Source organism: Melanotaenia boesemani, chromosome 6 (genome assembly GCF_017639745.1).
Source record: "Melanotaenia boesemani isolate fMelBoe1 chromosome 6, fMelBoe1.pri, whole genome shotgun sequence".
NCBI lineage: Eukaryota > Metazoa > Chordata > Actinopteri > Atheriniformes > Melanotaeniidae > Melanotaenia > Melanotaenia boesemani.
In genome coordinates, this window is record NC_055687.1 from 13,671,836 (window position 1) to 13,699,533 (window position 27,698).

The following is a 27,698-nucleotide window of genomic DNA, read 5'->3' on the forward strand; positions in this document are numbered from 1 at the left end:
AAACACAAAAGAAAAAAGTTTTACGGTTGCTTAATAAAACAAAACAAACACTTTCAGGATGAATACGAACCTTGTTTTGGAAAGACCCAACTGTAGCTGTAAACCACAAATAAACCCCTGCCAAGGCCAACCAGGATAATGTGAAGCAGAGCAAAGTTAGAGAGGTTTTAGTACAGATAGTTTGGTTGAGAAATTTGGCCAACTCAGGTTAACCATGCACACTTTAATGATTTAACAAGCCAACCACTTATTATGCATTTTTATTAGTTAAATTAGAGATTTTAGTTATATTATGAACAAGGTTGGGCTGTGATGGGTTTGGGTCATCTTGGTCCTGGGATGGGGCATTGGGCTGGGTGTTGGCCACCACACAAGTCCAAAATCACAAACTGTGTCCAACTGTCCACAGTCGCCCTGATTGTGGTCGCCGGTGCAGGCTTGTAGGAGCTCCTCTCCTGGGATTGGTCAGCCATTCCAAAACTGGGGCACGAGTAGACAAATCCTGGCATGGGGAGGGTGGATCCCAGTTGAGATCCGCAGTTAATCACCATCAGGACCAGCTGCAGCCTTTTAGTCAATCAGTCTTACAGACTGGAAAGGCTGACGGCCGTAACACATGGCAGGGCCAGTAGCTGTTTTCCTTGGTCCTGGGGCCTGTGCTCCATTGCCGTCGGGGCTCTGGCTTGTGCCTTCCTTTACTGTCTTCTGGGTGGGTACGTGGGCATCCCTGAGGTGGGCAGGCTGGGTTTCTGTCTCCGGGGTAGCAGTTTTTGCACTCTTTGTCTGCTTCTGATCCTCAGAGGGAGACACATTTGCATTCTCATCTCTGAACACAATTCATTCCTTATAGTTTGCACTCTCACTCACACTCACTAACGAGCATGTTGTTATAGTAATGACATTGTCCTACAGGTTTAATCACCAAAAACCGCAGTTATGTTTTCATTTACTTGTTGCTGGTCTTCTTTGTGTTAATAATGTTTTTTCTCAGTTTGTCTTCTTATAGGTGCTCCAGATGATTGTCTACTTTGTTTTCTTACAGGGTCTGTAAGATGTTTTCTGTTAAATTTCTTTACAGGTGTAGCAGCTGGTTGTCTAGTTTCCCTGTTTTGATTGTAGTTGTTGCTTTCCATCTATTGTGCCTTTCACTCCTTTTTCTTCTTTTTACTCTTTCTTCTCCTCATTTGCCCTCTTCCTTTGTTTCCCCTTGGCAGGTTCAGCAAGCACATGGGATGTAGCAATAACCAAATTTAAGAACAACACTTGAGTATCAAGGAGACCCAAAAATCCATAAAGCTTTATTTCTGTTACATCAACTAAACTCCCCGTGGCATCATTCTGCTGCCATGAGGCTGGACAAGACAAGTCTAAACATAACATAATAAGTAATAAAAATAAACAAAAAAATAAAAATAAAAGCCAAAAACATAGTGTTTTCTCTCATATTTGGTTTTCTTTTAAGCAAATAAAGCAGAATTTTAAATATATGTTGGGGGTAGATCAGTAACAGACAATTCAGAAAAAAATTGAAGTTTGGCCAAGCCGACTAACATCTGGCAGCCGTGTAAACAGACACTAGATTGATAGGTCCACCTGTGCACAGTCAAAGCTTATTCTCTCAGGAGCACTGAAGTTAGATTCCAGCAGCTTTTCTCCTGAAAGTAGCTGGCATGATAATGCATGATTTTCTTTTTTTAACATTGATTTTTCTCATACATTTGCATCATATGATGTGAGTTAAACTGTTATTTTATTATTATTATTATTATTATTATTATTATTATTATTATTATTTTGCTAAAGGTCACTGGTGGCAAAAAATCGTTTTCTTCCCTGGAAAAGACATCTTTTGTATTTTTGAGCCATTGCTCAGCACTTAAGGAGTGAACAATATAAAAAGATACTCTCAGTGAATTCTTTTTGTATTTCTGACAGTTTCATTTGGTTGGGGCAGGCAATGGGAAGCAGAAACTTGAGTCTGCTTTTAGACATGAAATAAAATGCCTTTCAACTCAAAGGGAACTGAAACCTGAGTCATGTAGAAAAAAGGCTGTATTTGTCATTGTTTATAGTTGGATTTCAGATAAACTGAATATATATATATATATTCAGTTTCTCTGAATATATATGTATATATATATATATATATATATATATATATATATATATATATATATATATATATATATATATATATATATATATATATATATATATATATATATGAACAATAATTGGATATAATTGTAGCAGAACATTCATTGAGTCGTCTTTGCAAGGGGGGGTTAAACATTTTTCTAAAGAAGCGAAGGAGCTTGTGAAAGGATGGAGCTGTGCAAAAGGGTGCAAAGGAAGGCTAAGCTTCAGAGAGTGAGGTTGAGGGGAACGGCCTTCACAAGCAGCTGCAGCATTTGGCATCAGATCCTCCCTCCTCTGCTTATTCCCTGAATGACACTCCATTCATCGAAGATCACTGAGTCCTCAGGTGGAGTTGCTTCATTCTTCTCACCCAAAACACCAGACAGGCTCTCTATTGATGCTATATTTATAAGTAGGTAGCTGCAGAGTTAAAAGAGATCATGTGCCTTGGCGTCTTCTTACCTTCATTGTGTCAGCCCACAAGCTCACCTGCACACAAGAACACAAGTTATCTGATGTGAGCTGCTGCTTTGATTTACACAGACATGCATTATATTTGAGCATGTATGTTTCATGTTTGTTGACACTTTATGGGGGCCATATAATATTGATTGTTTGCTGAGAAAAATGCACATGGATCATATTGTTCTGACATGGTTAATCTACACATTTTCTGTGTGCAAATTAATTTATTTATCTTTTTATTTAAGGGTTGTTCTGTAAATTTGTGCTGTACTCTCATCAAAGAAATATTTAGAGAACATAGACCATGCCGACATCCATTGATGCATATGTCCCTACAAAGAAAGAACCATTGAAGCTACTGTTGCATGAGGATCACAGATTGCAAAACACAGGAACCAGATGGTGTACTTAGTTCTTTTTTCTGAACCCCCCCCCCCCCCAAAAAAAAAGACAAACAAAAAAAATAAAAACTTGTATTTGTCTTGGTTGCTTGTGTGATTCTTAGAAAGTTGACACATTTTACAGTGTATAGTTTTTAATTTTCTTATGTAAATTAAGAACATAATTTTAACCAGCCTCAGTGGAAGGTGTTAGGTGTTGACACATGTTCTGAGGAGCACAACTTAAGTTGAGACCATTAGTCCGCTTTCACATAGAAATAATTTACAGATACAAAGTTAGCGGTGATGTTTCAAAAAACCTGGTCTTCTTTATATAAATGATTGATTTTCCCACAGCTTGAAACAATGAAACCACTAGCTGTGCATGATGATGTGTGCTGAGTCTGTCCACCAATGTCTTACAGAGTATAACAATTTGTGGACCAATATGACTCTTATTGTCATGCTATGGGTTTTTCAGTTTCAAACACATTGCGTGAACAACTGGCAAAATCTGGTCTCATTTTTTTTTTTTTAACCACATAAATTTGATTGAACTGAAAAAACAGAGGAACAAAGAAAAGCAGTACAAATGACAAAAAATTAAAATGACAAAGAAAAGTTATGATAGATTTGGTTCTTTTATCCAGCTAGTTAATCTGAACCACTCACTGGAAAAGAGGTAAGATACTCATCATTAAGGAATCATTAATTAGTCATTACCTATTTAATGATTAATTAGCGATTAGTCATAGATTAGGTTTCCAGTCATTTTATTATTTACTGACTACATAGTAATCATTAGCTAATGCAAATCTTAGTTATTAATGAATCATTAGCTCTTGATTAATTCCTCATAAGTCGCTGAATAACTAAATAAACTTTATGTACCATTTTCTAAACTAGCCCCAACTTTCATTTAAGAAAAGTAAGTTTGACTTCTGAACGAGATAAGCATATGAGGAATGTCAAGTCCTGGATTAGTTACAAAAACAACCATAAAAAATAAAAAATGAAGCTTGGGAGATAAAAAGCAAACAAACAAACAAACAAACAAAAAAACAACAGAAAACCTCACCTTTCCTATGGAACTGACATTCACCGATGCCACTCAACAAAACCTGACCAAGATCACGTGGAGAAATACAATGAATGGCATTAATAAGGCACTGACCCACCAAACTCCCCAGGTCCCATTCTGATCAACCATCGGGTTGAAACTGTTAAAGCCTGAGACATGGAGCCCACAAGTCACAACACAAAGGATTTAAAGGATCAGCTGTTATTGTCCCAGATGTTACTGAGAGGTCCTCTGTCCATGCTCAAGAGGTATTTTGGCATCTTTGGTGGGACCTAAGCAGTATTATCTTAATTATTTAAATGTTGTGGCTGATCAATGCATGTATACATTTTTAAATGAATGTCTAGAATTTTAACCTGTACTGTCTACTTTATTTTCTGCTCATAATGCAACAGTTACTAAAGTTAGCGTGCTCAAGAAGAGGAGATTTTATGATTCAATGAACTTCGTCTCTTTGTTGTTGTGCCAAAGGCAACATGATAAGCTCCTGAGGAAACATCTGGATATCAAGGAGAGAGTTCTCCCTGTCTCCCTCCTCCACATTTCCTAAACAAGACCTTGAACAATGAGTGCCAATGACTGCCTTTAATGTTTCTTCTTTACACTTCTGTCTGCATTAATAATTTAAGTCAAACACATGGTCAAATGCAACTATTTTGCTCTACATAAAAAATGTATGCAAAAAAAAAAAAAAAAAAAACTTTTGGTAAATTAAGTGATTGACTACAATTAAGAAAATGGCTTTAGTTTGTCAAATGTTTACAAATTTGATCAGTTTGATTTTGCTGTGATTGCTGAGGTTGCAGAAGGAACTTTGATGCATTTCACATAAATTAGAAGAGATGCAGGTTTAATTTTTAACACGCATGATGATTTCAAGTTCACCTTACTTAAAATAATTAATGGTTTCAAAATTGTTCATGCAGCAGGAACTTTGTGTGGGCGGGGTTTCTATTAAAACTAACGTGAGAGTGCAGCTGCCTTGATAACTGGTTTTAAACACAGAGATAACCAGTAACTGGAGAGCAGAACATGTTGTCTATACACTGAAACTATGGTGAAAGGTAGGCTATTGCTGATATGAGGTCAATATGGAGACCAAAACATGTTTTCCTGTCTGTTTAGCTGAGAACTGGTTTCCTCACACCAGGAGCTTTGGAGGTAAAGATCAACAAGGGCGACATAAGATGATATATTTTTTTTCTCATTTTTCTTTAATTAAGAAAACTAAACTAGAGAAAATTGTTTTAGTTTGGATAACTATAAAAAATGGACACGACACCTTTATGAAATCAATCCAAACATTTTGTATCATTTAAATTATTAATCAAAAAAGTACTTTTCAAAAAGTATGGTGTAATTTGAATCACTAGTATGCCAAAAGAAAGTAAAAGTGCAAGGTTTCAATTATCTCTAATTTTTAAATATATAAATGTATTCAACATTTTGCCCTCCAAAGTTCATATAACACATTTAAGACTAGTATTAATAACAACTAGATTAAAATTAAATAATACCCCCTAGATGTGTTCTATACAACCAATGTTACATTTTGCAGTGTCGTATAAAAGTATATTTTTCTGTTGTTTTTCCTTTTTGTCTAAATATAACTGTTAGTTAAAAACATGTGTTAGTCCACAGCTTTATTTCAGAGTGAATATAAGCCAGATTCCCACCACTCAGTAAAATACATAGCCAACAAGAACAAGTTATCTCTTTCAAAGAAAATATTTCCACTATGCCAGTGTGTAAGGAGTCAGCCTGTTCATAATAAAGCCCAATCATAGTCAATACATTTAGCAAGTTTTATTGTTATTTGCTTTTTTTTAAGTCTTGCTAGTTTTTAACTGAAAATTCAATTCGGACTGCCAAAGTTAAATTTTCAACACAATGCATTTTTTTTTAATTGTGAAAGGTTTTTTTTTTTTTTTAATTAAGAAACCAACACATTCCACCCTAATGCCTTATAAAGAATGGGGATAATATTCTATATAAATGCAATACTCCACCAGCAATTAAACCACCTATTAATAACAGATTTAACCAGCTTCCACATCTGGTGTTGCAGTAGCAGAGCTGGTGATCCAAGAACTGAAAAGTAGGTGATTTAAATCCTGCTTCATCCTATTAATTTTTTCCATGTGGTTTTGGGTAATACACATCATCAGAGTGAGAAATGGATTCAATGTAAACTACTTTGGGAGCCTTAGTGCAATATATTACTTATTCAAATTTTGAGTCTTTAGGTTTGGGAGGAATTTGATGTTTGGTCACATGATTGGTTTGAAAGGTGTCATTGCCATCATAGCACAGGTTAGTTATCATAGACTCCCCAGGTTCAAAGCTAGTTACCATGATGCTAGATGATGGCAGAGTTTAGCTTTTCCGTTGATTATCAACTTTTCTACTAGCATGAACTGCACCACAGGTAGAGATGGATAGATTAATTCTTCAAGCTTGTTTTGAATAATGTAGGAGTTTGTGTGTGTATGTGTGTGTGCGTGTCTGTGTGAGTATGATCAATATTTGTGATGTATTTGGACTGTTTTGAAAAGAAATATTTATCAGAACGAGACTTTCTGCAGAAAGAAAGTTCAAATAATTTAACCAAAATCTACAAAAACCTTTCCATCATCACAAAATTTTATGTATAGCCTGCCTCTCCAAGGTGTCAATAAAGTTCCACTCAATTCCATTCAGTTCAATTTAGGGGAGTGATAGCCTAATGGTTACAGAGGTGGGCTTGGGTTAGGAGAACTTGGGTTGCAAACCACTGTGGGCCCTTCAGCAAGGCCCTCAACCCCCTAACTGCTCCCCGGGTGCTGGAATCTGGCAGGCCACTGCTCGTCACAACTAGAATGAGTTAAATGCAGAGAAAGGATTTCCCAGCTTGGGATTAATGAAGTAAAATAAAAATTCCATTAATATTTTTAAACAATAAAATACTGCTTGTCAAGAAATCTGTGAGTCTGTACTTTGAGGGTAAGTTTCAGTATGGAGGATATGCAGGCTCAATATGCTGCCTGCATGCTAAGATAGTGGTATAGGAGACCAAGAACAATGGTACTCCCTTAAGAAAGTGCCTGGAGCATGCTGCAGATGATCTTCAGTATTATACCTGATGAAAAGGCAACATATAGTATAAATTACAATACCAAGCAGGTACACAGTCTGCTCTTGAGAAAAGGCGACACTGCGTGCAGTCAGCTTCATGTTTCCTCAGCAGTTAAACTATTTTCAACCTTCTCAAAAAATACAAGTTAAAAGCTTAATGATTTAGAAACAAACAAACAAGCAAACAAAACAATCCTCATTAAAGTGATTTTCATGTAAATACTTAAATTTGATACATATGGCTTATCCAAGTTTCTCTCTGTTTTGACTCTTGTATGTAAAAATTGACAGACTAGGAAAATGCTCCCTTCTGATCTACACAACGTGGACCAGTTTGGTCATTTTGTATTTGTCTCAGAGACGTTGCCGACAAGGTACATGACATTATGCAGGTCATCTGTCAGGGCAGTTACATCTTAATATGAAGCTGTGCTATCTGACTATTACACAGACCAATCATGTCAAATCATGAACATCCAATGAATCCTTCACACTGTGTTTCATCAAAATTCTGATTTAATCACACAAAGACGGAAAGCTCTGGAACAACAGCCAAAAAGCTAACATTAGAGCTAAAAGAGCACCTGAATATCACATTTAATGATTGCAATCAGTGTGAAGTTTCACAAAATTGATTATAAATAAATACCAAACGTGCATTTCAGGACAGCAAGTAGTGACTGAATCCCTGGATATTTAGTACAGGTTAGTGTACTTCATGATACACAGAACATTATAAATAACTGCTAATCTCAATAAATTTTGTTTAGTGGAGACACAAACTTTAACAATAAAATACAACAAGGAACTAAGATATAAAACAGAATGATAATTAAAAAAAGAAAAAAATAGAACAGTATATGCACATAAATGTAAATTCCAAGGATAACAAACTGACTTTTAGAACAACAATAATAATTCAATAAATACATTCACAAATTGTTTTGCTTCAGATCAACCTCTGGGGTAACATTAAGCATAATAATATCACATGGTGGGAGTTATAGTGATTCTACTCTCATTTTTTGCGCTGTCTCAGCTAATTTAACAGCCCTGACCTCTCCCTCTTTAACAGCCATTATTAATACAATGATTATCCAGTTATTAAATAGAATAAATTTACTCAATGCCTTATTTAGTATTTTTAGTCTCTCTTTCTTTGACCAGACAGGATTGACAATTGCAGTCTAGAATTAGGTTATTTTCTCTCCCTATATTTCTCAGCATACTTAACTGCATATGAGTCATGGCACATTCATGCAAGTGGAAATCCAAGGTGTTTAGCACCATATTCATTCATGATACTTACATAAAAGTCCGTGTACTGCACAGTCTGTGCATAAGTTTGATTTAAAAATTCATTCCTTTACAAAAAAGGATGAAGTAATACGTTTTAATCTGTTGTTAGTGATAATAGTGGCGTTGAGAGCTGGAGCAAGAGTCAGTGAGTCAGTCTTACATAATGGTATGATGTTTGTTGAAATCATCCTTCGATGGTTTATTTTTGGTTTCTCTCTGGTAAATATAAGCTTTCAAACACAACTTACAATGAAACTGTTTTATTGGTTTATTATATAGATGTCCATAATGTCCAGAGGGATCATCACATGTCACAGTTTGTGTATGTGTGTAATTTGAGCCTAAGTTGATGCTCCTGTAGCTGCCTCTGTCAAAAAGCTTGGGTTTCTCTGGCTATTTGGCATCCTTCTCATAGCCTGATGACAAAATGTCACCAGTAAGGCAGTTTAAAGGCAGACTGGGCTTACTACACTGCATATTGAATTGTCGTGTGAGGTGGTGAGGGCCAATGAGAACCCTATTACACTGTATGCCAATCTATGAAGAAGATGCTGAAACATTGACGTTACGAAGTGCTGCATCTTGCCAGGTCTTCTACTGCATCCTTACATAATTGAGCACATGTTAATTTACATAGGAAAACCACCTAGACAGATGTTTTTGTCATTTTTTTTTTAATCATTTATTGACTTTACAATATTGGTACTTGGTTAAGGTTAGAAAAACATTCTGGTTCTATCTATTGTTGTTTTATCTGTGTTTTATTGCTGCAACTGTGCTTTTAGACATTTGCCATGACAAGACAGTGCAATGGGTAACATGCCTACTGAAAAAAAGCAATGCTAAGAGGTATCCTGCAAGTTAAAAGTCTAATTCAAACAGCTCCTGGTCAATGTCAGTATTTAATAAATTGGGGGTGACAGCAGGTTGGCTGATGGTGCAAGAGCTAGAGGCAGGTTTCAAGTAATCGCTAAAGTTATCAAAAGTTATTAAAATTCACCATTTTTCACTGTGGGTATCTGTGCTGTATCTGTACCAAATGCTGCTACAATCCATATACTGGTTCATATATAAATACAAACATGTACTGTACATGTTGAAACTGCAGTACAAATGTAAAAGTCCTGAAAGGATCCAAATTTGGAATATTTTAACAGTGACATTGGGAAAAGTCATAGTAAGCCCTGAAGGAAAACTATTTGCTTTGGTTGAGAATGAGGACAAGAGCTGGAAGAGCTCCAGTGACCCCTGTAATCATTGAGTGGCAAAACTGAGGCTATATTTGCTTGAGGTGTTGGCAATTAATTCAGACTGGGGCCTACTCCAGACTTTTGTCCCCATTTTTTCCTCTAGAATATGCTGCCCCTCTCTTCTCCTCACCACACCCACCCCACCCTCCAATCAAACACAGCACCATTCTAACAACCATTTGAGAAGCAAATCAATGCCTTCAGCTTTCCTTCAGCCATTTCTGCTCCTCCACCTGTCTCACTAGTTTTAATATAAACAAAATGTCTGCAATGTCTGCATATTAATAAGTGTTTTCTGAACATGTGGTCTTACCAAACAAAATTCTTCATTACTGCTTTAGACATCTTTTCAGTAAACTTTAAATTTAAGAACGTTTCTGTGTATTTTTGCAGTAAAGTTACTTTAATATCTGGATGCCAGGAAAGTTTATTAATTTATCTATTTGTAAACTCATTTTTTTTCCCCACAGGGATTAAATATTCCTGAATAATGCAGCAGTCACAGCAGGACAAAAACTTTAACTTGTCAAATCGGTTGTAGAGTAACTTTAACATAAACTTTAGAGGCAAATACAACATTTTTTTTAAATAGTGCTTAACTCGGCATTGAGACTGTGTTTTCTGCTATGTCTCAGACCTCTCGATGCAGAAGCTATTGTACATGTCTTTATATCTGTGAATATAAGTGAACTGGTAAAAATTTAACTAGCAGAAAACACAGGAACAATGAGGTTTGACTTTTGTGACAAGGGTTTGCAGGACATGGACTATGTGTAATCACCGGTCAGGAAAATTGATGACAGCATCTGTCTGGGGGTTTATACCTGCAGTGCTAAAGATGTCACTCTGTTACTGGGGACAGTTGAGCACTGGGGATTAAAATAGAAAAGGACAAGGCCTTGCTACTCAACAACAGCCATTTTCAAATTTCACTTTTTTTTTGACAGCTATAAAACCTCAACACATTTCATGCTACTCTGAACCCTTCGATTTTTTGCACTTCTTAACAGGCTAGGTCTACCTTGCAACAGACATTCTCTCTCCAGTTATAGTTGCATCAGTTCTCTACCCCCCTAAATAGGATCAGTGAGGGATTAGTTATGTGGGGAGAACAGAATTGGCAATCACAGTGACATGTTGCCTTCTTTTCACCTGGAGAGCATCTTAGTGCGTTGCATGTTTGTGCTGGAAACAGATATCAGCTCACAACATCTGATACACCTGCAGAAATGTGGTTGACACCTGCATGAGACTTATTTAAGCTCCCCTCCCCTGTTTTCTTCAGTTGCTTTAAGCAACTCTAGATGGCACTGTGCAGCTGTTTGTGAAATGTTGCACAGCCGAATGATACCATGCTTATATGACTGCGGCTTGACTGGTTGGATCCACTGCTGTGTTCGGAGGGACATTTCGATGCCTCATTTCACTCTCATGCTGTCTCTCTTCTTTTCTGCCTGGTTATTTTTGTTTTTCACAGTTAATTTTCTTTAAAAAAGATGGCACTTTGGTCATTTAGGTCAGAAACAAACAAGGCATTGCACAATGGGAATTGCAAGCTCTCTAATAGTTTGCCTCCATTTATTTTAGTTATAATGACTGAACTTTGTCCTGGTTTTTACCATCACTACATTTGACTTCACAGTAACTGGCAGAGACAAGAGACAGGCTTAAGATAAATAACCTTGAAGCAACCCTTGGCAAAATACCCAAAGCTGAGCTTAGAGTCTTGTCAAGGTCACTACTTTAGTTTGACAAGGAGTAGGATTCTGTTCTTGATCTGTTTCCACTTTCAAAATTTGATCCCATTCTGCTTATTATACAGCCAGCAAGATATGACCCACCTGGATACATTAGTCACCCCTCTGCAGCCCCCTCTGTCCTGCTCTGGATGTCACACAAAGGACACAAAGAAGCCTTGTAAGCAGAGTGAGGGAAGCCTGAGCCACCATATTGTCTGTGCAGCTGAAATTAATCATTTCTGATGCTTTGTGAGAGTTTGGCTTATGCAAGGGAACTTCAGAGGCATTTGTTTTGTCTATTTAGAAAAAAAAGTTTCCTGAAAAAACTGATGAGAATCAGATCTGTAATACGATTAAGATCATTTTGTTGAAGCTCGTTTTCAAAGAAAAAGTGAAAGCTGGAATATAAGTACATTTATTCAAGTGCTTTGTTTTACTGTCTTGAATGCATGTAAAAGATATGCCTTTTCCTGACTACACTAAATTTTATATGTCTAACATTATAAATCACATATACAGCAGTATGAGACCCAAAGGATGACTTCTTGTTTTCATGGTAATTTTAATGTTATTACTTGGAAAACCAAAGAAAAATTTCAATGACTCAATTTTGCACTTAGAACAAGTATGAAGTATGTGTATTTTGTTTCAACATTTTTACAGTTCTTGAATTTTAACCTTGCAACTTGTATGCTGATTTGTGCTCAGGCCAATGCAGCTGACTAATAAGAGCAGAGTGGGCTTTTCAGGAGTGGGGCTGTATCCCTATGGTCTTCCAAGAAAACACTTTTCCATTTCATGGGAACCTAAATGTAGACTTTGCCATATAGTCCCTAACAAGTACCAGCTGCCTGTACTTCTACTGTTGCTTTGGTTATTGGATTGAATGTGAATCAAAGCCTTCATTGCAGGGAGAGCTGAAGCTGAGCAGAAAGGGATGAAAAAGTGCTGTAAGATCTATGCATTCAATTTTTAAAGTTTAATATTTCTTTCTTTTTTCCCCCTCCATTTATTCACAGATTGTTGTGCATGTTTTTTGTAGTGGAAAATAAAACAGAGAGCCTTCAGACATTAAACATCACAAGGGAACAGTTATGGTCAATAGCAAATGTTTTTATTCTTCCAGCCACAGATCTTTAAGGGTTTCCCATGATTTGAGGGAGAAATTCTGAAAAGAAAACAAATGCAAAACAATCTTTTTTTATCATTATGGATGGAATATTGGATTTTTTTTCTTTCAAGTGCACAAGCTGGAGTTGAACCTGGTTGTGGTGAATCAGCAGTGGGCTTAGTAGTGTACATTGTTGCTACCCACATTAATGGAATAATTTCATCTGAGTACATTTCTTCTGCCTCCAACTTCAAACAAACCAAGAGCTCTGTTTCTCAGTGGTTTGGTCAACCATGACATGCAGACATGTGAGAGAAATTTCCTTTTGTGGACCTTTTGTAGAACTGAACGTAACAATTTTTGGAAAGGTAAAAAGATTGTTCCCATCCCTTGAATAATGAGGACTGCTCCTCTTGAATGAAAATCTTTTGTTATAATTTAGAAGAACTGGGTGAAATTACAATTTATTTTCATGGAATTTTCTCTATGTAAATAATTTAAAACATTGGTATTAAAAGATGTGGCACTATGAAATGAATATAACTCTATTGTAGTAACTTCCTTTCAGGCCGTTACAGCATCAAAATATAGTTTACTAGTTAATTAATCACTATTTGTTAAAGTACTGCAACCCGTGCAGAACCTGGATGAATTTTATCTGCTGATAAGGATCATATAAACTACGATGTGTGGAATACACATGGTAACTGTGTGTACTTTAAGTACAGTATTCTGCTGGATCAGTTTGGGATTAAATACTAATATTACTACTTGAATATATTTCCAATTTAGAATTTTCACTGTTCTGTAGCCATACCAGATATTATCATAGTGAAGTATTTTTTGCATGAATCATACTTTGTACTAAAATCCAGAAAAATGTTTAACTATAGAAATATGTCCGTTATCACTCATATGCAGTCCAAATAATTTCCCCTTATCCTCCACTGTGACAAACTTCTTCAGTCCCAGCTGTTACTGTCCCTTTCATATGAATTGCTGGAAATAGTGCAAAAGAAAGTGGAAAGAAATATGTAAATGCAAAATGCCCTTCTTATGACTCCATGTCAGGAACACCTGTAAAGTTCAGTGAATTTATTTCAGTTTCCTGGAGTTCTCTCTACTTAAATGAGGTTAGATAGTGTTTAATACCGGGACTTGGCGACAGCTTTCAGACGTTAAGATCCCACAAATCCATCAGCAGAAACGCATGAGTAAAAAAAAAAATATTTTAGTTGTTATTGTCAATTCCCGCTGGAGCTGCGGCATTGCTAAGACTGCAGAGGATACTGATAAGACGGCAAAAGAGACTCAGCACCTTATCTCACTCGCACAGTCCTTGTTCACTAAGATTCCTTCCTTGCTGTATGAGAAAAACTCAAGCAAAACATTTTTTGGCCTTTTCTTTAATTAATACAACAATTTGTTATTGTAAGAATCTTTACAATTCAGACAATTCAGTTACCACTGAAGAATAAAAAACCTTTGACGTTGATTGTGACAAAAAAGTGGAAAAAATGTCCTTTCAATTTTAACATATTTTTAATGATGTCTGTGTTCCCTACCACCACATCTTTTTGAGGTATACACTTACTGCAAAATCAATTATTTGAGATCATAACTTAATGTCTGCTGCTGATGATAAGAACATCTGCATCAGGCAGAAAAATTGAAGAACACACATCATATTTAAAAATTCATTCTGACATTTCATTAAAACAATCTGACTTTATTAAGAGAGACTAATAATGCTGTCCTTTGGATTTTACAGGGGTGTGCTGTGGGTCATTAAGCCCACCAGCATTAGAGACAGTGCTGGTGAAAAACAGCACAGCTGGGACAGTGACAGTGACAAAGATGGCAGTTGTTAACTAAAGTAAAGGTCTCTGTCTACCATCTGATCTGAATGCAACCTTTCAGACACAGGATTTAAAGCAGGTTACACATGAGCCATGAACACATGAAAAGTCACCTTGCCAGAGCTCCGTATTTGTCCGGCTCAGTGATCCGGCTCTACTTGTGTCACTGCAGGGCTTGGTAGTCATGTACCACTGAACATCCTGCAGCCTTACATGATGACAGTTTAACATAGTCTTATTTCATATATGAATGACTTTGTAGAAACCCTGTATAGCTCATAGAATAAATTGTAGCTCATGCATTGTTTGTAATGGAGGAGCAAGAATAAATAAATAAATAAATAAATAAATAAATAAATAAATAATCTATCTATCTATCTATCTATCTATCTATCTATCTATCTATCTATCTATCTATCTATCTATCAATCTATCTATCTATCTATCTATCTATCTATCTATCTATCTATCTATCTATCAATCTATCTATCTATCTATCTATCTATCTATCATTATGGTATTTTCTTTGCTCCCCACTGTCTGCTTATATGCATGGTAATAATGCATATACTTGCAGGAAGTCACTTTGGGGAAAAGCATCTACAAAATGTACTTCCTGATTTACTGCTAAACACACTGTTGCATAGAAAACATGGTTGAGAACCAATTTCTGCCTACAGTAGCATATCATTTCAGTCCCCCTCAACATTGCTGAAGATAAGAGCAAACAAGTGGGTCAAGCTGAGAAAAGATGGCATTTTTGGGAGGCAGTCATTTTTTTTTTGTCAAGATCAAAGTAAAATGGCTCTTTCTTCTGCCCCCTGGGCTTTCTATCAACCACTCCTCATGTCTCAAAAGGGGGTAATTTAAATGATAGCTATTATGTACGCGCAGTCACTCTTGTGGTCTAATTTCATCAAAAAATCTTTAAGGATTCACGTGCAAATCTCATACTTAAAGACTTTCATATAATAAACTGTTTTAGGTAAAACAGCAGGGAACTGCAGGAGGCCAGATATTCTATCAACTAGCAGACTGACATGATGTGGTGCCATTAATTTCAGTCTGAAATGACTCTGGTGGGTAACACCTTATCAGAGCATACCCAACACTTCCCTGGGGAACATTTTGTATATAACTCTTCCTGTAACTGTAACTACAGGGACAATATTATATAGTTATACAGAGTTATAGTTACTTTTATCGCTTCAACCGCTTAACTGCTGTTAGACATTAACAGCACTGCACTGAAGAGTGTCAGCTATGTGAAAGGGCATTGCAATGCTTCAGACTTAATGAACTACTGACTGATTACTTCTTAAAAACTTAGAGCTTACACTGCAGGCACTGCTAAGACTCATCTACTCATTAATTGATAAACAAATCTTAGATGTGATTGGCTGTTTCTTCCTGAAGGGATATGTCTACACTGCTACATTCATTAACCCACTCCCTCATTCTTCTCCCCTCCCACACCACCCCAGCCGTTATCATAAAAACTGTTTTCAGGTGTATGCTTGTTGAACTCTGAATAATCCTAATTGGATGGCAAACAGCAGCCTGCTGCGCCATCTCTCCTCATGGATAAGGATAGTCTCTAAAAGACAGTAAGCACAAATATCCTGTCATTCAGTCCTCTCTGTTTTATAAACAATTATGCTTAGACAACAACTATTATTGCCTGTTATGCCTTTATGATTGGTTTTCATGTACAATATGACTTTTTGATGACTGTGTCGAGGACATCAAAGGACAACTGCCTCATCCTATCAGCATCAATGTCAATGAGCATCAGCCCAAACAGCAAAAAAAAAAAAAAAAAAAAAAAAAGGGGGAAAAGAATGTTCCATGTGATCAGATGGCTTGAGGTGGATCGTTACTAGGGGAATTTTGTCTCAGTACAAATATCAGAACATAATGACCAGGGTCAGCAGAGTTTATGCATATGATCAACAAAAAGAAAAAAAAAATGCTTAAAATTATGACAAAAAACAAACAAACAAACAAAAAACCAAACAAACCAGAATTAATCTGTCATATACTGGTACCACCTTAGAATGTGTTCTCTTAGATGGAGTTCAAAATAAATATCCTTAGCATTAACTTGGGTGTATAAAAGTAAATAATATTACAGTATGTTCTATCCAATATATAACAATCCCAGAAATGCCAACTTTCCTTTTTGGTTCCTTTTGTCAGTCTATTTATTTGTTTTTGTTTTTCTTTCAGTAATTTCAAAGGTAATTCATATATTATTTCAAATTTACTTTCTTTGTACTCTGCTGACAATAGACCTAAATGCAATCTTCATCAGCAGATGACGTGGTAGGATGAAACAATAAATACTTTTATTTTTCTGTTGGTATTATTTTGTTTGTTAACTTCATTATTTCCCACATGGACAATGAAATCCCCCAGATGAACAATTGAATCCCCAGGTCCTGCACCTTCAGGACACCACCCAGGGACTGCAAGAAGGCTGGGGACTCTAAGACATTGCTCGGTTCATAGGTACAACCTGCAGTCAGAGCTTTCCTTCCTCATCTCCTGGCTGCAGAGAAGTGACCCTCTTGTTCAGGGGGAGAACTCCAACATCAAAGCTCTCAGGTGGGGGCTTGTGAGTATCTCCACATTCACCCAGCGCTTTTACTCCCAAGGATGTCTGGAGCATGGGGGTGCTCAATCTCCTCCATTATGATAACATGGTGATTTTGTGGAGGACTGAATGGATGGATGGATGGATGGAATAACCTGGAGGGAGGTGATGGGGAAGAAATGTCTTCCAAATATAGGCTGAAATTATGTTCTGTTGATGGACTTGTATGAGACACATGAATTGTCTATAACAAACACCATACTTGATCATAACAATACTTCTCTTTGTATTACTGATATTCTGTGTTATATATGGGTTGTACAGGACAGACAAAAACAGGTCTTGGCTTCAGCTTATTCCTCTTTCAGTTACAGAGCTTGTAAAAAGTTTTTTATGTTTTATTTGTATTTATTTATTTTTAGAGAAAAAAAATTTAGCGCAAGCACGTTTAAAAAATATTGTCAGATGAATGTACATAATTCAAGTTTTGTACTGCGGACTGTAACCAAAAGTAAACCATTCATTCATTCATTCATTCATTCATTCATTCATTCATTCATAACTGTAGTTGGTACCAGCCCACTTAAAGCCAAAGGTCAATGATTTGTTTTGTAATTATTTCATCAGTCCTGTCTTAAATACTCAAGAGAGAAGTGTGGTGGAGCTGTCAACTGATCACCACCTGGCAGTAGAATGGCTCTTGTGGAAGGGAATGCTGCCAGACAGACCTGGCAAAACCCAAATGGGTAGTGAGGGTAATCTGGGAGTGTCTGACAAAGGACCCTGTCCATGAGGTCTTCAAGACACACCTCCACAAGAATGTTTAATATGTTCTGGGCAAAACTGGCAACATGAAATCCAAATGGGCCATATTTACAACCTCCATAGTGGATGCAACTTCCAGGAAATGTAGCCAGAATACTAGTGGTGACAGTTGGAGTACCTGCTGGTGAGCACGGGGGGTTAGGGAAGTGGACTAAATGAAGGAGGAGGTCTATTGGACCTGGTTGTTGCAGATGTTACCTAAAGCAATTGACAGGTATCAAATAGCCATAAGGGCTGAAGCATCTTTTGTTGCAGAAGCTAAAACTTGGATATCGTCAAGTGGTGGAAGGAAGACTTTGAAGACCTCATTAATTGAGCCAATATGGCAGGGATCCTCTAAGTCCACAAGACACGTCAGTCCGGATCTAGTCCAACTTATGTTTTGAATTACAAAACGCTATTATCCTAAATCTTTTTCAAAATTAATCTTCCATAAATAAATAAATAAATTGTTTATAATGTGAAATAAAGTGTCCCTGGATATTATTCACAGCAATCTAGTGATAACAACTCTTCATGTTCCTCAATTTTTGCCGTTTTGCCTATAAAGCAGTGTGTCTCGACCGTCTGTGACACCTAGACTGTATGGTGACAGCCAACCAACCCACGGTTTCCCATCTTGATCAGTGCACACTCACATAAAAGGGGTGGTGATAGCAGCATCTGACCAATCACAAAAATGGAGAAAAAACTGGAGAGCAGCCTGTGTTAGCATGGAGGAGCAGACAATTCTTCAATACCCTTCAAAATATGAAGAATTCAAACACGTCATCCAGGCCAAAAGCAACACTGCTTGCGGCAGCCAAATTGCAGAAACTGTTAATGTTAGTGAGACCATGACAATTTCCTGCACCTCCTGCCTCTTAACCCTGCATTTGGGTCCTCGTCATCCCTGCACCATGACAATCCAGGTAGTTAAAAAGTCTGTTGAGGGCCATTTGTGAATGAGACTGAATGTTTTTGATATTGTAAGGCTGTCTTGGATGATACGCCTTTTTAGTGCCACATGGAGGTCTGGGATAATAACTGGACTGGCAGACTGCAGTGGTGGTCAATAGGGGGACAGAGAGAATGCTACAACTATCAAGGGATCACATTTCTCAGCCTACTTAGTGCTCGCACTGGATAAACAAAAAAGCAAACCCCCAACAGTTTGTGATCATATTTTTTTTTCAATCCCTTTTAACATAAGTTGTCTATAATCTATCAGTTCATTGCTGTTATTTGAGTCCAAAACACTAGTGGAAGGTCAGAGGTGGATAGCTGAAAAGCACAAACATGGCCAGTGCACACAGGATACAGAAATAAAAGCAGGAACAAGTCACTGGCAGATTGGCTGGACCACAATGACAAGCATGGGAACAAAGACAATCTGGCACAGGACAGGTGGAAACAAGCTCATGTAAATGCTGACAAGGCTCAAAGGAATTGAGAACAGATGTGTAAATGGGTGGGGAAGGTCACGTGGTGGGGAATGGCAGAAAAAGGGAAACTGCGGGATCCAAATTTTACCTTGATACATTGTATGTATGAAGGACCAAAACTTCCAAAATCAAAATAAATACATAAATATAAATATGATATACCAAAATTGATATGCCAATTAATTATATAAAAATATTTAAAACATGTTTTTACTTTAAGAAACAGTGTGACATAAATTGTATTGTAATTTTCAACTGTTTTAATTTAACTTTATATTAATACTCCTATTCATTTACTTTTCATGTCATTTTTAGTTTATTTATTTGAAGCTATTCTAAATTTCTTACTTCTTTTATTCTTATGCTTTTATTAATTTCTGTATTATTTTACTTCTACATTTTCTTATTCCCAAAATGATTTATTTCTTTATTTTATTGTACATACACTACCGTTCAAAAGTTTGGGGTCACTTTGCGATGGGATTCAATAGGGAAGTGACCCCAAACTTTTGAACGGTAGTGTATTAATATAACTAAAAAATTTAGTGTGTCCAAAATTAGTGGGCAAAGACTCTCTATTAGAAAAGGTCTGATCTCCCTTTGTCACAAATTCGGATCTGGGCCTAGTTACAAGGTCATTATCTAATCTGTGTGGTGAACAGGTCTGACACATATTAAGATGTATTGAGAGCTTGGTTATAGTAAAATGGTAATGCATGCTATGGTTTTGAATATGCTGGCCAAGAATTGGTATCTAAATGTAAAACAGAAGGGGGCCAAGGATCAGCCATGGGGAACACCAAAAGTCACCTGAACAGCTGAGATGGCAATGTTTGAATAACAGTAAATGTTTTGTTGACATATCAGTGTAATAAATGAATAATGCCTGATACATATAATTAAATTTTAATTAAAGACTTAAACTAGATTGTGTTTATTCACTAGTATATCAAAGTAAAGAACAACTGGTAAAAGTATGGAGCATGAAAATCACTGGTGAATCCTAAGTACAGCCTCCTGGTGAGATGTGAATATTGTTCAATCATAAACAGAAAATAATCAGTTCTCATAACATAACATAAGACACAATGATGACAAAACAGTGTCTAAGATAACAGTGAAGTAACCACATCATTCTTCAGAGCTAACTGGTTGGTCATATTAAACTTAAAGTGTCAGCTGAAATTGGGGTGTTAACCCAGAAGACTGGAGGTTCAATGTGATCTCCAGTCAATGTTGGGAGGAGAAAGTCTCTCTCTTGATTCCTCTGTGCTGCTTTTGAGCCACCAGCTCGACAGTTTATTGATCTCCCTCTCATCTAATCAGTAGCCTTGTCACATTATAACAAAGGGGAGCTGGCCAAAAAGAAAGCAATTTACTTCAGCCGAGTGAAGATTGCAGGGTAGGGTATAGTAGTTTTCTTTCGCTTTTATAGACAGTCTGATACAGGTAGTAGTGAGGCTCATCTTGAAATCAAAACAGTGTCTCAGGGTATTGTGTCTGAATCTAGGGCAAACAACACTTTAACTGATTGTCCGTCTTAAATTCACCCATGAATTCTGTCATTCAGTTCAATCAGGTAGCAAGTATGCATTTTAAATGGGCCACTAGAAGACTGAAACTATTTCATAGCCAAAAACAGTGGCTGACTGATGGCACAAACAGTAAGTCATTGTGAATTATGTTGTGAATCAAACTGACAATTAGAAAAGAATCATAATCATTGCATGCATTGTCTCTATTTATCTCCAGATGTCTTTGTTTATGCCCCTTACAAAGTGGATGCTGCTTTACTGGGGATTAAACATGCTCATTACGTCAAGTGTCCCAAGAGGTAATGAAGATATGTTGGTGGAGGAGCACCTTCCTCACAAGAAACCAATATAAGACTACAGTTAGAGTACACAGCAAAAATAAATAGGCTCCAGATTACCATTTAGATTGTAAAGCCTAGCCTTCAGCCTAGATACATGCACAAATAAGTAATTGAATTTGCACTTTCCTGTTTATAGGTGAAGCAAGCCAGTTGGGAAATTGTTATATACTCCTCTTACTAAATTCTGCATCAGGCTTGTCCCATTCCTGAAGCCACCACTTTCAGTCCCACTGGCTGAAAATCAGCTCTTACTCTCAGAGTAAGAGCTGATTGAATAAATATTCCACTGAGGATTCATTGTCTCTGAAGGCAGATGTAATATGTTTTAAATGCACTGGAGGGTGTGCTCTCTAATATGCCACAAAATGTGTGGGGTCATCTGTTGTATTGAACATTGAAGGGTTCTACATAAATAGAAGCTTTGTGGTTTTAATTTGTGGGAATTCAGAAGCCCTTGGGTAAAAGGAAACTATTCCCCCCCCTCAGTTATGACTGGACAGTGTTATTTACAGGGATGCAAACAGTTCAGTTGTTTAATTTCCAAAAGCATCAATGACATTGAGGGCAGACACTTAGCAACCAGGGGAATCTTTGCCTTGCTGTAACCTACCAAGTTTGACCGAGTCTTTCTAGCTCTGTAAGCAGAAATCATATGAAGTGAGCTGACACTGCACCTTCAAAAGCAGAAAAACCCTTCAACACAAAAATCTTTCTCCTCAACACCTCCTGCATTTGTCTGTTTCCCAGTGTCACATGCTCTACCATTAATAGCGTTCCCTTGTGAAAATGTTTACCGTGCTTCCCATTCATCACAGCCTCCTCACAGTCTAATAAAAATGACCTTTAAGGCCTTATTTTCAGTCTCTGGATTTAAAAGGGGTTTTGATTTCTGTAGCTTGCCCTTCGGTTTCTCTTGAGTCCCTCTCCACTCCTTTGGGACTGAGATCTTTTTGGACTTTGGGTTCAGAGAGCAAATGCTTAGGGATGGCAAGAAAACCTAATAAAACTAGAGAGGTGAAATCTCAGAGATGAAAAAAAAAAACTACAAGGTCTAATGGTCACAAGCTTCTCTAGAAGCCGCAAGGCTTAATGCAAACTGACAGAACAGAGAAGCTAAGAGGAGTGAACTTGAGACATTGAGATCATGTCATTCTCTGCAACAGTAAAATTTAATATAGATTGTGCATATGCAGGCACCTCCAAATGCATGCAAAGTTAACATCAGTTATGTAATTATACGTAATGTATTTAAGATTTTTCATTCTATTATACAGTAAAGAGAATTACTGTTTGAAGGGACTTGCTCTTCTGGCAGATTTCATCACTATTGCACCTAACATGCTGACAGGAACTAGTCCTCACATGTCCTACCTTTCTTAGCATGAAAGACACCAGCAACAGAGGCACTGTGGTCAAGGGCAAAATGCAAGATGCAACTGTGCGCATGGTTCTGTAACAAGGATGGGCCAACCATTTCATCAAATAAACCAGTGCTCAATGAAAAATTCGAAAGAGTGAAAAGAGGCACATACTTTCAAATGTTTGTTTGATGCTTTCTGAATAGAGTTACTATATAAAAAAAATCCTGACAAGAAGGCCCTTGGAGCTTTTTTGGTTTAACAATTTAATTTTTTTAACTACAAACAGTCACTATTGCTTTGTGATATTATTGCTGATGTGAATAGTTTGAAATCAAATAACAATTATGCTCCTTTACTACCAAGCCCCTTTATCATGTCTAAGGGAAAAACAGTACTTTTTAAAAATAGTTTTAAATAGATTTTTACTCATATTATTGGTGTTCAAATTCAGAAGGGCAACAGCCACACCAAAGGAAACATCACATGACAAGTCTGTAAATCTAAGCAACACTGGGGCAATATTCTTTTCTATTTAAAGGTTCACACATTTAAAAAATTCTACTAACATGAATGTTTTCATCAAAGATATTTACATGATCACAATATTGCACTGCTTAATAGCTGTACATACACATAATGTTTATGTGATTTAGTTATTGTGTTATCAGACACTTAGTTTTAGCATAAGCCTACCTGACATATTTCGACAGTCTTCCTTCTTCATCAGAGGCGTCACTGGATGGTGTGTGACGTGTGCATATCAGCTGATGTTCATTGAAAAACTAAGTGTCTGATAACATAAGAACTGAATAAGCTTTACAAAATGATAGACACTATGAACTTTATTAGATTAGAATTTGTATGTATATGTTGCAATGAAGCTTTAAATAACTAAACAAATCTCCAGTATATGACCTTATAAGACCACTGAGTGTTGCACACTAATCATTAAATGAAAACCTGGAGGTTCATTTGCTTTGTATTTCACTACAGGGACTAAAGTGCTCTTACATGAACATTCTTCCAGACAGGTTGCCACACAACACAGTATGTATTAGCGGTGTGTTGATTTAAAAATTTAGTTTAATTAAAATAAACTCTGATTTAATTTCTTTGTTTGTGCAGACTATTAGTAAAAGTGAGAATGATGCTATTTGAGGGTTGATGCATAACAAAGCACCAGGCTGAAACCCCTTGAAAAGATGAGTCTCAGTCCACTTCTAAACAATCTTGCTGTAATTAGATTGAAATATGTATGCAGGTCAGATCACAGTCACACAACAGGGAATATTTATTTATTTTCTTTCATTTCAAGCTTACTTTGTAATTTGATATACTGGAACTACATTGATCATTGCAATCTGTTACCTGTGCTGGAACTGCTGTTTCCTTGCAGCATATACTGTAATCTTCATTTATATCTGTAACACAGGACCTACAGGCTCTATCTTGATTTTTTTTTTTTAACATTTAAAATGTTCTTTGTGATCTCCTTGTAAAACAAGACTCCATTTAATATAACCTAGTATTAGTTGGTTTGTCATGAAAAAAAAAAAAAATCTAATGTCAACAACTAAGTCCATCAGAATAAAACTGCTTTTGTCCAGATCAGGAAACAGAAATACAAGTACAAATGCATCCTAAAACCTTTTCACACAGTTGCAAATTCAACCATCACATCTTTTGTGTACAATTTCTTTAGCGATGTGTATTGTTGCTAAAATCTGATATTACAGCATCTACCAAATAATAATAATAATAATAATAATAATAAATAAAAAAATAAAATAAAATAAAATGATTGATTTTACTTGACTGCAGGACAACTGGCAGCTTACTCTCAGTCTCATTGGGCAGTGCTGACATCTGCAGTCTTCCCAGAAATAATTAGCTAGTATAATTATCTTAAAAAGTTGTGATTATCAAAAACTGTGGTCCAAAACAGCCTGTAGGATTCAGTGTAGTGCATCACAATTATCTTCTGGGAGGCATTTGCTGATTGTGAATAACCTGTTGCCCAAAGGACACAAAGGAGGGTAAACATGCTGCTACCAGCAAAACATGATTTGTATTAGTGGGTAGGTTGTACCAAGGTATAACAAAAACATGTTTCAATATGGTACTTTTGGTGTACAAACAACACAAGAGACAGATTGAGGAAGATTGTATTTGCTGTCTTTAGCTTGACTGACCTGTTGTACCTTCAACTAAATGTTTTCTGAGTTAAAGCAATGCTGTGTAAATTTCCAGCCTTTAAACTCTGGGCTTATGACTCGTTTTGATAACGCATTGACATTCATTATGTTTTGGAGATGTTTTGGAGATGTGGTTGCTCTGGACCGTCCCAACGCAGAGAATTTGTACTTCATACTTTATTTATTTTTTTAAAGGTACCATATTATGCAAAGTTCTCTTTCTAAATGTTTTCCAACAGTCATATGTGTCCTCATAGCCTGTGTATGAGGTCTAACTTGCTTGCTCCACATGTGCTTTTTAACACAGGAGTCTATGGGGACTGACTTTGTTTTGGAGCCAGCCCATAGCGGATGAGGGGTGAACTGCAATTTTTGCATTTCCGCATAGGCTTCAAATTTTACCAGTGGAGGATGCCGCTTGGTTCAGATACAGAAATAGTCCATTCTCATTAGAGCTCACTAAAGCCACATGTGGAATGGCTGAAATTAAGGACCAAGGCTGAATTTGGGGTAATACACTTTGAAAACAATGTTGTTGGATCTCTGATACCCATATGAAATTGTTGAAAAAATGTATAATATGAGAACTTTAACATCTGTCTCATGTGACAGATTTGTTTTGCTTTACAGTGACGTGTCACATACCATCAACTGCATTTTGAACACGCACCATGGCTGATTCAGTGAAAAAATGTAGGAAGTAAGAAAGAGGAAGAGAAAGAGAAAGAACAAGAGATAAGACAGGAGTCAACATTAAACTGGCTTTTGCTGTCTGGACAAAGGTCAGAGAAGAGACAGGATGCAAAAGAGATGCCGAATTAGCCTTCGTTAGCAACACCAATGTGCTCCATTACAATGACTCTTACTCAATAAAATCAACTTGGTCCACGACACATCATCATCCCCGTAATACTGGCCGGGGTGTTAATCACAGTGTCCTGGCCAGCCTGCCTAGGTTGGCTAACTTTGCGGCCAAGAACAATTCCACCACTGTCAGCTTCGGCCTCCTTAACATCCGTTCTCTCAGCAGCAAAGGGCATCTGATCCAAGATGTTCTTGTGGATCAAAAGCTAGATTTCTTGTGCCTAACTGAAACTTGGCAGCAGCCAAATGACTTTGCATCGCTCAACGAGTCAGCTCCACCAGGGTTTATTTACATCTGCCTGCCCCACGAGTGCGGCCGGGGCGGAGGTCTTGCAATGTTACACCACTAGAGTTGGAAAGTCGTGCCTGTCCCTGCTGCCCCTGTGTTCTCCATCAAGTACTCTGCCTCACTGCTACCTGGACCCTCTCCTACAATTGTTGCTTCCATCTACTGTCCTCCAAAACATAACACGGACTTTTTAAATAACTTCTCTAACCTCCTTACTCTTTTCTCATCTCTAAAAATTATTCTCTGTGACTTTGATATTCATATGGACGATAACAGTAAAGCTGTCTCCAAAGACTCTTCATTTTGTCTAGAAAGTTTTGGTCTGCAACAAGACATTAATTTCCCAACTCACGGTAAAGGTCATATCTTGGATTTAGTCTGCTGTTCTGGTATCACTCCCATTGACTGTAAACCTCATATGCTCCCTTAAACTGACCATAGTGTAATGGTGTCTCCCTGAGGACCCGGAAATTCAGCCACACACACAGTGATAGATTCCAAGAAAGTAATTTATTCAGTCTGGGTAATGGAGGAGATGAGCAGGGTTTGGTCCAGTAGGAAGCGGTGGCGCCTTCCTCAGGTAAAGCAGGGAATAATATCCTGAAAGGGCTCCAGAAACAGTCAGGATGATCCACAATCCAAACGAGCAGTGATTTAAGAAGCCAAGAGTCATAAACAGGGGTAGGAGGCAGACTACTTAGCTGGGGCAGGCGAATATCCGTGGTCGTTCCAAAACAGGTCAAAATCCAGGAGAGCACAAGGCAGGAGCAGTCCGACAGGGGATGAGGCAAGAGAAGTCCAAGGGCCGTAACTGGGTCAAACACAGGAATCAGAAAACAAGAGTAAACGCTGGACATCAACAAGGGAAAACAATGCTGACCATCTGGCAGGGAAGCAAGGACTGGAGTGAGCTTAAGTAGGGAGGGGAGCAGGTGAAGAGAGTGAGCAATCAGGATTGCCACAGGTGGGGCAGATGAGCATGATGAGGGACTGGAGGCCCAGCAGAGCAGCAACCATGACACATAGACTCATTACTTTCAATGTCAACCTCCTTCTGTCCAGAATCATTCTCCCCTGTACCAACTCATTCCATAGTGTTAAGGACATCGACATTGAGACTTTTTCTTCTGAAATCATCAATTTTCCCAGTCCACATGCCAACTGCTGACCTGATAATCTGGTTTCCCACTATAACAGTAATCTCCATACTCTTCTGAATACTCATGCTCCACTAAAAACCAGATCTGTCTCTTTCACCCGCTCTGCACCCTGGTTCACTCCTGCTCTCCGTCAGCTCAAATCCAAGGACGATAACTGGAGCGACTCTATAACAAAACTGGACTCACTATACACAAAGAAATCTACAATAATCATGTAATGCTATTTAAGGACAGTCTCTCCTTTGAAAAATCCGTTTACTACTCTGGTGTAATTCAGTCCAATCAACACAACTCCAAAACTCTCCTCTCTCTCCTCACCAATATTACAAAGCCGACTGATTCTTTTCCCCACCACATGCAATCCACTGACTTCTGTAACTCACTCATATCTTTCCTTGTCTCCAAAATCTCTGACATTCCCCAACACCTGGCCTCGTGGTGCGTGCAGTCTCTGGAGTGGACTTCATCGCCCCCTACTCATCCCCCATAACCACATTCTCCAGTTTTATTCTCCCCTCTGTCAGAGCCATCTCTGAATTTATCCTCAATTCCAAACCCTCTACTTGTCAGCTCGATCTAATCCCTACTGCTCTTGTTAAAATCTGCCTCTCCTCACTTGCTCCCCTTATCATCAACATCATTCACTCCTCCCTATTCTCTGTATGACAGTA

At 37.4% G+C, this 27,698-nt stretch overlaps 1 long non-coding RNA gene across 1 annotated transcript; it reads right to left on the bottom strand.

Annotated features, from left to right (window-relative positions):
- Window positions 1–2,285: 2,285 nt before the first annotated feature.
- On the bottom strand, window positions 2,286–25,131 carry LOC121642092. The gene is made up of 4 exons (XR_006010833.1): window positions 25,004–25,131; window positions 11,040–11,046; window positions 4,669–4,676; window positions 2,286–2,297 (listed from the first exon to the last, which is right to left on the bottom strand). It is a non-coding gene; the product is annotated as an uncharacterized LOC121642092 (long non-coding RNA).
- Between the last annotated feature and the right edge of the window lie 2,567 nt (window positions 25,132–27,698).